Genomic DNA, 17,505 nt, shown 5'->3' on the forward strand with positions numbered 1-17,505 from the left:
AAACACCGTGGAACCTAAAGGAATGAAATTAAACATTAACATTTAGCCTCAACCAACATTCACAGATACAACGCAACGCAAACTACACAAACGTAAATCTTTTTAAACACAATGAGTTGTACTTACCGTGTACGCTCTAGACGGTCCACTTGCAAGCGGAAAATAAAGATATTTCTGTTGATAATCGTCGTGTTTGTATCCGGTGTCTCGCTCAAGGCCATTGCGCCCACAGATTTGAATTTTGGCGAGAGTTCAGCCTATTGACGTCATTTCCGCGGTGTAATACCCGCATATCTGAAACGGCAAAGTTAAGAGTAGAGTTAAATAAAGTTTTTAGTCAACGCAATAATTTACAACCGTTGACCAGTCGAAATAATCGTCGAAATTTGGCGTCTGTGGCTGGAAGCAGACGCCGAGTTCGACATTCCTCCCAAACGCCACACTCCCTTGCTTTTCAGGGCTAAAAAAAAACAGTTGTAATTACCTTGTACGCTCTAGACGGTCAAGTTGCAAGCTGAAAACAAAAATATTTGCCTTGTTAGTCATCGTGTTACTAACAGCTGTGTCTTGTTTGCCAGAACTGCCGCTTTCCTACTTCCTGTTGCAAGCCACGCCCACGGATTATAATTTTGCCGTGAGTTCCGCCTATTGACGTCATGTCCGCGTCACATGATTGCGACGTAATATTATCTAAAACTGTTTGTGCGGTATTGTGTTGTTCTGTGCGGTATTGTGTTATTCTGTGCGGCGTCGTGTTGTTCTGTGCGGCGTCGTGTTGTTCAGTGCGACGTCGTGTTGTTCAGTGCGGCATGGTGTTGTTCAGTGCGGCATGGTGTTGTTCAGTGCGGCATGGTGTTGTTCAGTGCGGCATAATGTTGTTCAGTGCGGCATAATGTTGTTCAGTGCGGCATGGTGTTGTTCAGTGCGGCATGGTGTTGTTCAGTGCGGCATGGTGTTGTTCAGTGCGGCATAATGTTGTTCAGTGCGCCATAATGTTGTTCAGTGCGGCATGGTGTTGTTCAGTGCGGGATGGTGTTGTTCAGTGCAGGATGGTGTTGTTCAGTGCGGCATGGTGTTGTTCAATGCGGCATGGTGTTGTTCAGTGCGGGATGGTGTTGTTCAGTGCGGCATGGTGTTGTTCAGTGCGGCATAATGTTGTTCAGTGCGGCATGGTGTTGTTCAGTGCGGCATGGTGTTGTTCAGTGCGGCATGGTGTTGTTCAGTACGGCATGGTGTTGTTCAGTGCGGAATGGTGTTGTTCAGTGCGGCATGGTGTTGTTCAGTCCGGGATGGTGTTGTTCAATGCGGGATCGTGTTGTTCAGTGCGGGGTGGTGTTGTTCAGTGCGGGATGGTGTTGTTCAGTGCGGCATGGTGTTGTTCAATGCGGCATGGTGTTGTTCAGTGCGGGATGGTGTTGTTCATTGCGGCATGGTGTTGTTCAGTGCGGCATGGTGTTGTTCAGTGCGGCATGGTGTTGTTCAGTGCGGCATGGTGTTGTTCAGTGCGGCATAATGTTGTTCAGTGCGGCATGGTGTTGTTCAGTGTGGAAAGGTGTTGTTCAGTGCAGGATGGTGTTGTTCAGTGCGGCATGGTGTTGTTCAATGCAGGATCGTGTTGTTCAGTGCAGCATAATGTTGTTCAGTGCAGCATGGTGTTGTTCAGTGCGGCATGGTGTTGTTCAATGCGGCATGGTGTTGTTCACTGCGGGATGGTGTTGTTCAATGCGGGATCGTGTTGTTCAGTGCGGCATAATGTTGTTCAGTGCAGCATGGTGTTGTTCAGTGCGGCATGGTGTTGTTCAGTGCGGCATGGTGTTGTTCAGTGCAGGATGGTGTTGTTCAATGCGGGATCGTGTTGTTCAGTGCGGCATGGTGTTGTTCAGTGCGGCATGGTGTTGTTCAGTGCGGCATAATGTTGTTCAGTGCGGCATGGTGTTGTTCAGTGCGGCATGGTGTTGTTCAGTGCGGCATGGTGTTGTTCAGTGCGGCATGGTGTTGTTCAGTGCGGCATAATGTTGTCCAGTGCGCCATAATGTTGTTCAGTGCGGCATGGTGTTGTTTAGTGCGGGATGGTGTTGTTCAGTGCAGGATGGTGTTGTTCAGTGCGGCATGGTGTTGTTCAATGCGGCATGGTGTTGTTCAGTGCGGGATGGTGTTGTTCAGTGCGGCATGGTGTTGTTCAGTGCGGCATAATGTTGTTCAGTGCGGCATGGTGTTGTTCAGTGCGGCATGGTGTTGTTCAGTGCGGCATGGTGTTGTTCAGTGCGGCATGGTGTTGTTCAGTGCGGAATGGTGTTGTTCAGTGCGGCATGGTGTTGTTCAGTGCGGGATGGTGTTGTTCAATGCGGGATCGTGTTGTTCAGTGCGGGGTGGTGTTGTTCAGTGCAGGATGGTGTTGTTGAGTGCAGGATGGTGTTGTTCAGTGCGGCATGGTGTTGTTCAATGCAGGATCGTGTTGTTCAGTGCAGCATAATGTTGTTCAGTGCAGCATGGTGTTGTTCAGTGCGGCATGGTGTTGTTCAATGCGGCATGGTGTTGTTCAGTGCGGGATGGTGTTGTTCAGTGCGGCATGGTGTTTTTCAGTGCGGCATAATGTTGTTCAGTGCGGCATGGTGTTGTTCAGTGCGGCATGGTGTTGTTCAGTGCAGGATGGTGTTGTTCAGTGCGGCATGGTGTTGTTCAATGCAGGATCGTGTTGTTCAGTGCAGCATAATGTTGTTCAGTGCAGCATGGTGTTGTTCAGTGCGGCATGGTGTTGTTCAATGCGGCATGGTGTTGTTCACTGCGGGATGGTGTTGTTCAATGCGGGATCGTGTTGTTCAGTGCGGCATAATGTTGTTCAGTGCAGCATGGTGTTGTTCAGTGCGGCATGGTGTTGTTCAGTGCGACATAATGTTGTTTAGTGCGGCATAATGTTGTTCAGTGCGGCATAATGTTGTTCAGTGCGGCATGGTGTTGTTCAGTGCGGCATGGTGTTGTTCAGTGCGGCATGGTGTTGTTCAGTGCAGGATGGTGTTGTTCAGTGCGGCATGGTGTTGTTCAGTGCGGGATGGTGTTGTTCAGTGCAGGATGGTGTCGTTCAGTGCGGCATGGTGTTGTTCAGTGCGGAATGGTGTTGTTCAGTGCGGCATGGTGTTGTTCAGTGCGGCATGGTGTTGTTCAGTGCAGGATGGTGTTGTTCAATGCGGGATCGTGTTGTTCAGTGCGGCATGGTGTTGTTCAGTGCGGCATGGTGTTGTTCAGTGCGGCATAATGTTGTTCAGTGCGGCATGGTGTTGTTCAGTGCGGCATGGTGTTGTTCAGTGCGGCATGGTGTTGTTCAGTGCGGCATGGTGTTGTTCAGTGCGGCATAATGTTGTCCAGTGCGCCATAATGTTGTTCAGTGCGGCATGGTGTTGTTTAGTGCGGGATGGTGTTGTTCAGTGCAGGATGGTGTTGTTCAGTGCGGCATGGTGTTGTTCAATGCGGCATGGTGTTGTTCAGTGCGGGATGGTGTTGTTCAGTGCGGCATGGTGTTGTTCAGTGCGGCATAATGTTGTTCAGTGCGGCATGGTGTTGTTCAGTGCGGCATGGTGTTGTTCAGTGCGGCATGGTGTTGTTCAGTGCGGCATGGTGTTGTTCAGTGCGGAATGGTGTTGTTCAGTGCGGCATGGTGTTGTTCAGTGCGGGATGGTGTTCAATGCGGGATCGTGTTGTTCAGTGCGGGGTGGTGTTGTTCAGTGCAGGATGGTGTTGTTCAGTGCAGGATGGTGTTGTTCAGTGCGGCATGGTGTTGTTCAATGCAGGATCGTGTTGTTCAGTGCAGCATAATGTTGTTCAGTGCAGCATGGTGTTGTTCAGTGCGGCATGGTGTTGTTCAATGCGGCATGGTGTTGTTCAGTGCGGGATGGTGTTGTTCAGTGCGGCATGGTGTTTTTCAGTGCGGCATAATGTTGTTTAGTGCGGCATGGTGTTGTTCAGTGCGGCATGGTGTTGTTCAGTGCGACATAATGTTGTTCAGTGCGGCATAATGTTGTTCAGTGCGGCATGGTGTTGTTCAGTGCGGCATGGTGTTGTTCAGTGCGGCATGGTGTTGTTCAGTGCGGCATGGTGTTGTTCAGTGCAGGATGGTGTTGTTCAGTGCAGGATGGTGTTGTTCAATGCGGCATGGTGTTGTTCAGTGCGGGATGGTGTTGTTCAGTGCAGGATGGTGTTGTTCAGTGCGGCATGGTGTTGTTCAGTGCGGAATGGTGTTGTTCAGTGCGGCATGGTGTTGTTCAGTGCGGCATGGTGTTGTTCAGTGCAGGATGGTGTTGTTCAATGCGGGATGGTGTTGTTCAGTGCGGGATGGTGTTGTTCAGTGCAGGATGGTGTTGTTCAGTGCGGCATGGTGTTGTTCAATGCGGCATGGTGTTGTTCAGTGCAGGATGGTGTTGTTCAGTGCGGCATGGTGTTGTTCAATGCGGCATGGTGTTGTTCAATGCGGCATGGTGTTGTTCAGTGCGGCATGGTGTTGTTCAGTGCGGCATGGTGTTGTTCAGTGCAGCGTAATGTTGTTCAGTGCGGCATGGTGTTGTTCAGTGCGGAATGGTGTTGTTCAGTGCGGCATGGTGTTGTTCAGTGCAGGATGGTGTTGTTCAGTGCGGCATGGTGTTGCTCAGTGCGGCATGGTGTTGTTCAGTGCGGGATGGTGTTGTTCATTGCGGCATGGTGTTGTTCAGTGCGGCATGGTGTTGTTCAGTGCGGCATGGTGTTGTTCAGTGCGGCATAATGTTGTTCAGTGCGCCATAATGTTGTTCAGTGCGGCATGGTGTTGTTCAGTGCGGGATGGTGTTGTTCAGTGCAGGATGGTGTTGTTCAGTGCGGCATGGTGTTGTTCAGTGCGGCATAATGTTGTTCAGTGCGGCATAATGTTGTTCAGTGCGGCATAATGTTGTTCAGTGCGGGATGGTGTTGTTCATTGCGGCATGGTGTTGTTCAGTGCGGCATGGTGTTGTTCAGTGCGGCATGGTGTTGTTCAGTGCGGGATGGTGTTGTTCAGTGCAGGATGGTGTTGTTCAGTGCGGCATGGTGTTGTTCAGTGCGGCATGGTGTTGTTCATTTCGGCATAATGTTGTTCAGTGCGGCATAATGTTGTTTAGTGCGGCATGGTGTTGTTCAGTGCGGGATGGTGTTGTTCAGTGCGTTATAATGTTGTTCAGTGCGGCATGGTGTTGTTCAGTGCGGCATGGTGTTGTTCAGTGCGGCATGGTGTTGTTCAGTGCGGCATAATGTTGTTCAGTGCGGCATAATGTTGTTCAGTGCGGCATGGTGTTGTTCAGTGCGGGATGGTGTTGTTCAGTGCGGGATGGTGTTGTTCAGTGCGGCATGGTGTTCAATGCGGAATGGTGTTGTTCAGTGCAGGATGGTGTTGTTCAGTGCGGCATGGTGTTGTTCAGTGCGGCATAATGTTGTTCAGTGCGGCATGGTGTTGTTCAGTGCGGCATGGTGTTGTTCAGTGCGGCATGGTGTTGTTCAGTGCGGCATAATGTTGTTCAGTGCGGCATGGTGTTGTTCAGTGCGGCATGGTGTTGTTCAGTGCGGCATAATGTTCAGTGCGGCATAATGTTGTTCAGTGCGGCATGGTGTTGTTCAGTGCGGGATGGTGTTGTTCAGTGCAGGATGGTGTTGTTCAGTGCGGCATGGTGTTCAGTGCGGGATGGTGTCTTTCAGTGCGGCATGGTGTCGTTCAGTGCGGCATGGTGTCTTTCAGTGCGGCATGGTGTCGTTCAGTGAGGCATGGTGTTGTTCAGTGCGGCATGGTGTTGTTTAGTGCGGCATGGTGTTGTTCAGTGCGGGATGGTGTTGTTCAGTGTGGCATGGTGTTCAGTGCGGCATGGTGTTGTTCAGTGCGGTATCGTGTTGTTCAGTGCGGTATCGTGTTTCTCAGTGCGGTATCGTGTTGTTCAGTGCAGTATCGTTGTGTTGTTCGTATTGTGTTTAACACTTAGCCTCTAACACTTAGCCTCTAACACTTAGCCTCTAGCATCTAGAAGGTAAATAAATAGGAAGGAAGGACTCACCGGTGACGTCTTCGCCCACGTCCAAGCGTTGTACTTTGTATTTTCATCCTTCTGACAGTGGAAAACATAGCCAACAAACACCGTGGAACCTAAACGAATGAAAGAAAACTATCATTTGGCCACAACCAACATTCACAGATACAACACAATGTGACGTGCGGGGTTGAGGTTAAAGGTTGAGTGAAGGGCCCTCGTTTTAAACTACTTTTTTGAAAAGGATTGGGAACAAGTAAGACGTATTTAATTTATTTAATGGGAAGTAGTAAGAGCTATTGAATTTAATCTATGTATTATATTCTATTGTATTGTATTCTGTTGTATTCTTTTGGATTGTATTCACACTAACCCCACTAAAACTTCAGCCCACAAAAACTCGCCTCTGGCGCCTAGCCTCTGGCACTTAGCCTCTAACACTTAGCCTTTAACACTTAGCCTTTAACACTTAGCCTTTAACACTTAGCCTAGAAGGTGAATAAATAGGGTTAAAGGTTGAGTGAAGGGACCTCGTTTTAAACTACTTTTTTGTAAAGGAGTGGGAACAAGTAAGACGTATTTAATTTATTTAATGGGAAGTAGTAAGACTTATTAAATTTATTTAATCTACTTTTCTTCCCAGGCAAAATTTGATGTGCTGCAATTCCAAATTTCCAAAGTGAATGAAGGAATGAAGTCCTTTAAATTATGATTTTGTATAAATACTAGGCATTAACACAAAATCGACGGCACAAAATGGGCAGACTTTACTTGTTTGAAAAGGACTGGTTACAAGACAGACTTTTTTAATTTATTTAATGGGAAGAAGACTTATTTAGTTTAATTGATCTATTTTTGTTCCCTGGCAAAATTCGATTTGCTGCAATTCCAAATTTCCAAAGTGAATGAAGGAAAGAAGTCGTTTAAATTATGATTTTGTTTAAATACTAGGCATAGACACAAAATCTACGGCACAAAATGGGCAGACTTTACTTGTTTGAAGAGGACTGGTTACAAGACAGACTTTTCTGATTTATTTAATGGGAAGAAGACTTATTTAGTTTATTTAATCTATTTTTGTTCCCTGGCAAAATTGGATTTGCTGAAATTGTATTTTGCCAAATCTTGCCTTGAGACCTGATAGGAAGTATTAAACGCTTAGTTAAATCAATACAAGTTGGTAATAAGAGCGAGTAATGTTGGTTGAACCGATGAATGAAGGTTGAAAGCAATTTAAATTATGACTTTGTATAAATACTAGATATTAACAGAACATCTACTGCGCGAAATGGGCAGAGTTTACTTGTTTGAGAAGGAGTGGCTTATTCAAAACTAAGATTTATTTAATCTGTTTGTTCCCAGGCAAAATTGGATGTGATGCAATTCCAAATTTCACCACATGATGGTGCCCAATTTTGACTTCATAGGACATATTAAACACTTAGCTTGTTATTATGTTCAAGGTAATCAGATTTGTTTATTATTCTAATGGCCTCTTCAAAACTATTCTGGATTACTACTTTGGATCTATTCTACATTACTTGGCAACAACATACTCTGTAACAGATTAGGCAGTATAATCATATCTGTTAACTTGAGAGTGCCCACACTCAATCTACTTATCGTGATGTGTTAAATCAATTACTGTTAGACATTATTTGTCTGATAATCTACCAAATCTTTGAATTGAAGAATTTGTGATTTAATTAATAGCTTGTTGTTATGTTAAGGGTAATCAGACTTGTATATAATTCTAATGGCCTTCTTTTGAAAACTATTCTGAATTACAACTTTGGATCTTATATTACTTTGCAACAATCTACTCCGTGACAGATTAGGCAGTATAATCACATATGTTAACTTCAGTGCCCACACTGTATTTATTTATGGTTATTTGTTAAATCAAGTACTGTTAGACATGAAATAGGAAGTGTTTAACATAAATGTTATGGCTACTCACCATTGTAGCTCGCTCCTGGTCAATGATACGAGCCTCTTCTTGCAGTGGAAAACTTGCAGCCAACAAACACCGTGGAACCTAAAGGAATGAAATTAAACATTAACATTTCGCCTCGACCAATTTTCACACGTACAACGCAACGCGGCTACACTTCTGCTATTACAAACGTAAATCTCCTTAAACACAATGAGTGTTACTTACCGTGTACGCTCTAGACGGTCCAGTTGCAAGCAGAAAATAAAGATATTTCTGTTGATAATCGTCGCTGCTCAGTGGCTCACGGCCATCGCGCCAACAGATTTGAATTTTGGCGGAGGTTCGGGCAATTACGTCATATCCACGGCACATGACTGCGACGTAATACCCGCTTATCTGAAACGGCAGTTAAAAGTAGAGTTACATCAAGTTTTCTTGGAACCTAAACGAATGAAAGAAAACTATCATTTGGCCACAACCAACATTCACAGATACAACACAACGTGCGGGGTTGGGGTTAAAGATTGAGTGAAGGGCCCTCGTTTTAAACTACTGTTTTGAAAAGGAGTGGGAACAAGTAAGACGTATTTAATTTATTTAATGGGAAGTAGTAAGACTTATTAAATTTATTTAATCTACTTTTCTTCCCAGGCAAAATTTGATGTGCTGCAATTCCAAATTTCCAAAGTGAATGAAGGAATGAAGTCCTTTAAATTATGATTTTGTATAAATACTAGGCATTAACACAAAATCGACGGCACAAAATGGGCAGACTTTACTTGTTTGAAAAGGACTGGTTACAAGACAGACTTTTTTAATTTATTTGATGGGAAGAAGACTTATTTAGTTTAATTGATCTATTTTTGTTCCCTGCCAAAATTCGATTTGCTGCAATTCCAAATTTCCAAAGTGAATGAAGGAAAGAAGTCGTTTAAATTATGATTTTGTTTAAATACTAGGCATAGACACAAAATCTACGGCACAAAATGGGCAGACTTTACTTGTTTGAAGAGGACTGGTTACAAGACAGACTTTTCTGATTTATTTAATGGGAAGAGGACTTATTTAGTTTATTTAATCTATTTTTGTTCCCTGGCAAAATTGGATTTGCTGAAATTGTATTTTGCCAAATCTCGATTTGAGACCTGATAGGAAGTATTAAACGCTTAGTTAAATCAATACAAGTTGGTAATAAGAGCGAGTAATGTTGGTTGAACCGATGAATGAAGGTTGAAAGCAATTTAAATTATGACTTTGTATAAATACTAGATATTAACAGAACATCTACTGCGCAAAATGGGCAGAGTTTACTTGTTTGAGAAGGAGTGGCTTATTCAAAACTAAGATTTATGTAATCTGTTTGTTCCCAGGCAAAATTGGATGTGATGCAATTCCAAATTTCACCACATGATGGTGCCCAATTTTGACTTCATAGGACATATTAAACACTTAGCTTGTTATTATGTTCAAGGTAATCAGATTTGTTTATCATTCTAATGGCCTCTTCAAAACTATTCTGGATTACTACTTTGGATCTATTCTACATTACTTGGCAACAACATACTCTGTAACAGATTAGGCAGTATAATCACATATGTTAACTTGAGAGTGCCCACACTCAATCTACTTATCGTGATGTGTTAAATCAATTACTGTTAGACATTATTTGTCTGATAATCTACCAAATCTTTGAATTGAAGAATTTGTGATTTAATTAATAGCTTGTTCAGGGTAATCAGACTTGTATATAATTCTAATGGCCTTCTTTTGAAAACTATTCTGAATTACAACTTTGGATCTTATATTACTTTGCAACAATCTACTCCGTGACAGATTAGGCAGTATAATCACATATGTTAACTTCAGTGCCCACACTGTATTTATTTATGGTTATTTGTTAAATCAAGTACTGTTAGACATGAAATAGGAAGTGTTTAACATAAATGTTATGGCTACTCACCATTGTAGCTCGCTCCTGGTCAATGATACGAGCCTCTTCTTGCAGTGGAAAACTTGCAGCCAACAAACACCGTGGAACCTAAAGGAATGAAATTAAACATTAACATTTCGCCTCGACCAATTTTCACACGTACAACGCAACGCGGCTACACTTCTGCTATTACAAACGTAAATCTCCTTAAACACAATGAGTGTTACTTACCGTGTACGCTCTAGACGGTCCAGTTGCAAGCAGAAAATAAAGATATTTCTGTTGATAATCGTCGCTGCTCAGTGGCTCACGGCCATCGCGCCAACAGATTTGAATTTTGGCGGAGGTTCGGGCAATTACGTCATATCCGCGGCATTTGACTGCGACGTAATACCCGCTTATCTGAAACGGCAGTTAAAAGTAGAGTTACATCAAGTTTTCTTGGAACCTAAACGAATGAAAGAAAACTATCATTTGGCCACAACCAACATTCACAGATACAACACAACGTGCGGGGTTGAGGTTAAAGATTGAGTGAAGGGCCCTCGTTTTAAACTACTGTTTTGAAAAGGAGTGGGAACAAGTAAGACGTATTTAATTTATTTAATGGGAAGTAGTAAGACTTATTAAATGTATTTAATCTACTTTTCTTCCCAGGCAAAATTTGATGTGCTGCAATTCCAAATTTCCAAAGTGAATGAAGGAATGAAGTCCTTTAAATTATGATTTTGTATAAATACTAGGCATTAACACAAAATCGACGGCACAAAATGGGCAGACTTTACTTGTTTGAAAAGGACTGGTTACAAGACAGACTTTTTTAATTTATTTAATGGGAAGAAGACTTATTTAGTTTAATTGATCTATTTTTGTTCCCTGCCAAAATTCGATTTGCTGCAATTCCAAATTTCCAAAGTGAATGAAGGAAAGAAGTCGTTTAAATGATGATTTTGTTTAAATACTAGGCATAGACACAAAATCTACGGCACAAAATGGGCAGACTTTACTTGTTTGAAGAGGACTGGTTACAAGACAGACTTTTCTGATTTATTTAATGGGAAGAGGACTTATTTAGTTTATTTAATCTATTTTTGTTCCCTGGCAAAATTGGATTTGCTGAAATTGTATTTTGCCAAATCTCGATTTGAGACCTGATAGGAAGTATTAAACGCTTAGTTAAATCAATACAAGTTGGTAATAAGAGCGAGTAATGTTGGTTGAACCGATGAATGAAGGTTGAAAGCAATTTAAATTATGACTTTGTATAAATACTAGATATTAACAGAACATCTACTGCGCAAAATGGGCAGAGTTTACTTGTTTGAGAAGGAGTGGCTTATTCAAAACTAAGATTTATGTAATCTGTTTGTTCCCAGGCAAAATTGGATGTGATGCAATTCCAAATTTCACCACATGATGGTGCCCAATTTTGACTTCATAGGACATATTAAACACTTAGCTTGTTATTATGTTCAAGGTAATCAGATTTGTTTATCATTCTAATGGCCTCTTCAAAACTATTCTGGATTACTACTTTGGATCTATTCTACATTACTTGGCAACAACATACTCTGTAACAGATTAGGCAGTATAATCACATATGTTAACTTGAGAGTGCCCACACTCAATCTACTTATCGTGATGTGTTAAATCAATTACTGTTAGACATTATTTGTCTGATAATCTACCAAATCTTTGAATTGAAGAATTTGTGATTTAATTAATAGCTTGTTCAGGGTAATCAGACTTGTATATAATTCTAATGGCCTTCTTTTGAAAACTATTCTGAATTACAACTTTGGATCTTATATTACTTTGCAACAATCTACTCGGTGACAGATTAGGCAGTATAATCACATATGTTAACTTCAGTGCCCACACTGTATTTATTTATGGTTATTTGTTAAATCAAGTACTGTTAGACATGAAATAGGAAGTGTTTAACATAAATGTTATGGCTACTCACCATTGTAGCTCGCTCCTGGTCAATGATATGAGCCTCTTCTTGCAGTGGAAAACTTGCAGCCAACAAACACCGTGGAACCTAAAGGAATGAAATTAAACATTAACATTTCGCCCGGACCAACATTCACACGTACAACGCAACGCGGCTACACTTCTGCTATTACAAACGTAAATCTCCTTAAACACAACGAGTGTTACTTACCGTGTACGCTCTAGGCAAAATTGGATGTGATGCAATTCCAAATCTATCTGAAACGGCAGTTAAAAGTAGAGTTACATCAAGTTTTCTTTTTTAATCAACACAATCATTTACAACCGTTGACCAGAAAGAATCGTCGAAATTCGACGTCCCCCACAAACGCCACGCTCACTCGCTTTTCAGGGCAACAAAAGTACTTCTTTTTAAAAACGATGAGTTGTACTTACCGTGTACGCTCTGGACGGTCCAGTTGCAAGCAGAAAATAAAAATATTTCTCTTGTTAGTCGTATGTTACCATCCGCTGTGTCTTTGTCAACATCGCCGCCATTTTCCTACTTCCTGCTGCGAGCCACGCCCACGGATTTAAATTTGGGCGGAAGCTCTTTCCATTGGCGTCGTTTTCGCGTATAGCAAATCCGATTGGTTGGGAAGGGGGCACGGTTATGCAGCCGAGGAGTCCTGTGATCGGTGGGATGTAAAGTAGGCGTCGACGTCACGTCCGCGTCACGTGACCACGACGTGGCAGACGTCATATAGCAACCGCTGTTTTGTTTAGTAGACTTACAGTTGTTATGCATTGACATAATGGCGCACACACCAAATAGATTTAAATAAATTAAATAATTCTTCTGCCCACTCTCTTTTAAACAAGTTAACTCTCCCCGCGGATTTGAATTCCGGCGAAAGTTACGCCCATCGACGTCACGTATGTCACGTGACCACGACGTGGCAGATGTCATATAGCAACCGCTGTTTTGTTTAGTAGATTTACAGTTGTTATGCATTGGCATAATGGTGTGCACTCAAAATAGATTTAAATAAATTAAATATTTCTTCTGCCTACTCCCTTTTAAACAAGTTAACTCTGCCCACGTCCATTGACGTCTTGTCTGCGTCACGTGACCACGACGTAGCGACGTCATATAGTAACCGCTGTTTTGACCAGTAGACTTAGTTATTATGCGTTGACATAATGGCGCACTGGTTAGCATGGCCACCTCTTAAGCATGATGATGCGGGTTCGACGCCTGATCAATGTTAGCATGGAGTGAGCTGAAGTGCATGGCGCTGAAGATTTGAATCTTTGAAATGCGCTGAGGTCTGACATATCAGGCAGAATGGTTTGCCATCACGTTCAACAAAAAATAGAAACTTTCCCACTCTGATTAAAACGTCCTGTGTTCATCTACGTATTTGCTGTGCATCTTTTCCCTGCCATTTCGAGAGCCCAATTGACACTCATAGTTTAAAGAAATGTGTTTGCCCATCCTACTTTGTGGAATTTCACCACATGCGCTTTTGACCAAAATACCAAATTGAACTCAAGTGAAGCCAACACGCACAACCCCCCCCCCCCCACACACACACACACACACAAATGTTGATATGAACATAAAAGAGCCGCATGCGGTTCGGGAGTTGCGGCTTGGCCAAACCTGTACTATACAACTTTATTTGTATAAAATTTTCACAACAGCTGTCACACAAACAAAGCGGGAAAAACCGAAGACGTGCGTGTTCCGCCCACGCTGGATTTATTTGCACCTTTGAAAAGACACCGTATTGCCGCAGATGTGGCAAAGAGTACTTTTGGGCATCTGAGACGGAAGGATGTCCAAAGCATCACGTCACCTGCTCTGGTAGGCATGGTGGTGGGACGTTGAGGTCAACCGCTTTGGGGTTGGCTGACTCTTTGATCGCAGGATGCCACACACTTGAAGACAGAAGCAGAAAAGCAGAGCTAAATGCAAAATGTACTCACCGGTGACTCCAATTTTTTTCCCCCCTGAAGAAACAGCTGGACGGGTGGCCCCGGCTGGCCAGTGGGACTCTTGTTATTCTGACCCTTTTTAGTGCGCGTTTGGGGCAACAACCGTTTTTTGTGGCGCTCTCTTCTGGTTCAAAAGTGCCCTGCATGTGAATTTGCTTTTCCTGCCTTCTGATTGGATGAGCGCCGGTGTGACGCGGTGCCTCTGTCACCGTGGCGGGGGGTATACGTTGGCATCGGAGCGTCTGCCAACGTCTGAGACCGGCTGGCAGTGTATCGGAGGTGTCGAGTGCGGTGCCGCTGGAGCTCACTCACCAGCTGGTGTTAGGGCCACAGAATGAAGGCCAAGGAGAAGAATAGAAAGAGAAACAGAAACTTCTCCTCCAATTGTTTGATTTGTCTCTTCTGAGCTTCGATGAATTCTTTCAGCTCTTTGTTCCTCTAGGACGGACAAATGGAAAGTGGCATTCAAAAGCCAGTAAGCGTGCAAGTAAGTGCCGGGCTGGCTTTGGGCCCTTACCTGTTGCGCGCTGTGCAGCAGATCCATTCTCTCTTGGAGGATGCAAGCGTCGCGCTCCCTCAACTCGCACATCAGGGCTCGCTTCCATTGGTCCACGGCGCTCCTAAGCTCTTCTCTCTGATCCGCCGTCAGCACGTCATTCACGCCAGCGTGGCTGGCTTTTTCGCCGTCCGTGGCGGGGCAGTCCCGCTGCGGTAGCGCCTCGTACAACATGGCCTCCAGCTCCAGGATCCTCTGGGCCGCAATCCTCGTCCATCAGTGGTCCGGCGGGAGATTTGAGGGCGGCTTACCTTATGAGCCTGGTCCATGGAACACTTCCTGAAGTCCAACTCTTCATCCAGGTAGCCCTTCTGCTTGCAGAACATATCCTAGCACAGCTCAAGGTCAGAATTGTTGGGGCACATTGCCGGAGTTCCCCTTGGCTGATGTCGCGTGTCTGTCTACCTTCTCACTTTCAATGTCCAACATCTTCTGTTGAAGTGCTGACTTGGTCACTTTGATGTATTCTAACCACTGAGGAAAGGCTGCTGTCACATAAGCAGAATGCGAGAGCGTGCGTGGACGTGCGCGTTACCTTCTCGGCTAGGGTGAGAAGGGTCCTGGCGTGAATCACGACCACCTGCTCCTCGTTGGTGAGATTCTGCAAGAGCCCAAAGGCACAGCGTCAACAAGCTTCTTTCAGCGCAAAGCCTTCCAAAAGTCACATTTGAGCCGCCGAGTCTCGTGGAGTGCGAACATAAGGAGTTCGACATACACTTACGGCGTTATAGCCCAGGATGTCCAGCTTCTTCATCAGATCACTGATGACGATGTCCGGGGGAAAGGCGCAAGGAGCAATGTAAGGTGTTCTGGGACCTCGGGTTAAGGTTAGGGTTGCGAGGGACGCCTTACGTACGCTCACGCCCTCGGCCTCGCAGTAGATCTGCAAAGGGCTGAGGCCGTCTGGGAAACGGACTTGCAGAAACTTCAAGACGGGGGAGCGCCACTCCCTCTCCTGAAAGGCAGAGGCATGCATCCGTCCGTCCGTCCGTCCGTCCGTCCGTCACATCTCTGGCCTCAACACGCTTGTGCGAGTCTTCCCACCTCCAGCTCCAGGATGCGGAACTCAAGCAGTTCGTTTTGGTCTCGGATATCCTGGATGTGCTCTTTCAGACGCGCTTCTTCCGCCTCCATCCGCCTGACCTGAAAAGACAGTCAGACCTCATCTGCGGGGCTTCCCGACAGGTGTGACGCCAAGCGACTCCGCCCAGCGCCTTTCTTTCCGTCACCTTTTCGGCCAACTGCTGATTGCTCTGACGCAGCAGCTGCTTCTCCTCCACCCACTTGACATTCTAGAAGAGACAAACGCGTGGACAGCTTTGGAATGTTGTGTCATTTTCATCCACAAATTCTTTGGTTGACTGGAAAATGACATTTGCTTTTCTCCGCATTTTCCCAGCCACGTTCGGGGGGGGGGGGGGGGGGGGGGTTGGTCCAGTAATGCCAGACGGATGAGTGACTGAAGAATGTAGCTATTTTGTCTGAGAAAAAGGTGTGCTCATTGATGAGCTTACCTGTCCTTGTTGCTTCAGCGCTGACTCCAGATCTGCTACTCTGCTTTGATAGTGACCCATTTCTACCATCAGCTTTTCTCTGGTCTGAAAGGAGGAGGAGGGAGGCTCCTCCTCCTCCTTTCAGACCAGAGAACACCCGAGGCTGGGTGAGAACGGGGAGGCTGCGACCCGGCCGGGGGTTGCGGGAAGGGGCGCCACCTTGATCTCCTTCTCGGCGTCGTAGTCCCCTTTCGCTGGTCTGGGCTAGCAGAGCGTAGGCTCGTTGCAGCGCTTGATATTCTTGCGTCAGCTGGCGGTAGCGAAGCTCCGCCTCTTCATGCACACACCAATGCAACACAGCACTAGTACCAGAATCAGTCAGACCGGCGACAAAGCACCCGCGACGCAAAGACGAGTCCGATTCCAGGCTGAAGAGGAATGTTTGGTGCCAATACGCTGGCAGAAATGGCGGGCTACCTCTTCGGGTTCCGTGTCGGGGGTTCTGTCGGTGTGAAAAGACAAGGACGATCCGTCCGAGTCCACCAACACGTCTTCGTCGTAGCCGTAAAATGTTTCGATGACCTGCGGGCGCGGAAGCAAACATCTCTCTGAACAAACTGAAGCGACACCTCACGATGAATCGACGAGAGGAACGATAGCGAGAAAAAGGCCATTTCATCTTGCGCAACACCAAGCAGCCGCAAACAAACAGACTCACCTTGCAGGACCTCACGCTTTGTTCCTCCTCAGAGATTCTCGACGTCGGTATCGTAGCAGCAAATCTCTCTCCTGTCGACACAAATAATCCGCCTTTGAGATTCTTTGGATGCAAAGGGAACGAACGGCTCCGGCGCAGAAACAAACGCGACTCACAATGACATTTCTGACATGAGCTCCTGTCTCCAGAGCCTGAAAAACACGTCACCGGCGATGATTGGAGGGACGCTCGTCTTTTCCAAAAGTGACAACTACAGGGTGTGTCAGGGTTTTCCAGATTATCTTTATCGTATCATTGTGTTGCTTTGACTTTGACTGCGACCTGTAATAAATAATATTATTTATCCCTTATTTATCCCTATCGCTTATCCCTTCCTACACAAAGTCGTAAAACACCCCTTGCTATGTTTTGACTAGAGGTCAAGGGCTTCCTCTATTCAATCCACTCTTACACCCACCCTGTTTCTCTTAATTAAAATGCTCGTGCAGGAGCCGAGAGTCAGACTTCATTCGTACAACGGATGGACTCTCCACCTGCAGGTGTCCAAAAGAACTTACTTGTCTCCCGTGTGGTTCTTGCAAAATAAGTTGGAGCGAGCGCAACTCTAACAGGGTGCATTTTGCCACTAGCTGCCTACGGACAATGACGTCGCGCTCGCGGCTCATGGTTGACGGGCTGAGCAGCCGGGCAAGTCCGTCGTTTTCAGCGCACAGCGAGTGGCAAAGGCGCTGACAAAACGGGAGCTTTGAGCTGCTGAAAACGGCAAAACAAGTCTAAAGCGTGTTCAAACGCGTGCGCACAATGCTCCTGCTTGAAAGGTCGGAATTTAAGGGGCCAATTTTTTGGATGGCGGCCGCCGGCCAAGCTTTGGACGGAAAAGGTTTCCTGGCGACAGCGAGCGAGCGCGGCGCTGCCGTACGTG

The sequence above is a fragment of the Syngnathus floridae genome, unplaced genomic scaffold (assembly GCF_059516105.1).
Source record: "Syngnathus floridae isolate MCC-2025c unplaced genomic scaffold, RoL_Sflo_1.0 HiC_scaffold_32, whole genome shotgun sequence".
In the NCBI taxonomy this organism is placed as follows: domain Eukaryota; kingdom Metazoa; phylum Chordata; class Actinopteri; order Syngnathiformes; family Syngnathidae; genus Syngnathus; species Syngnathus floridae.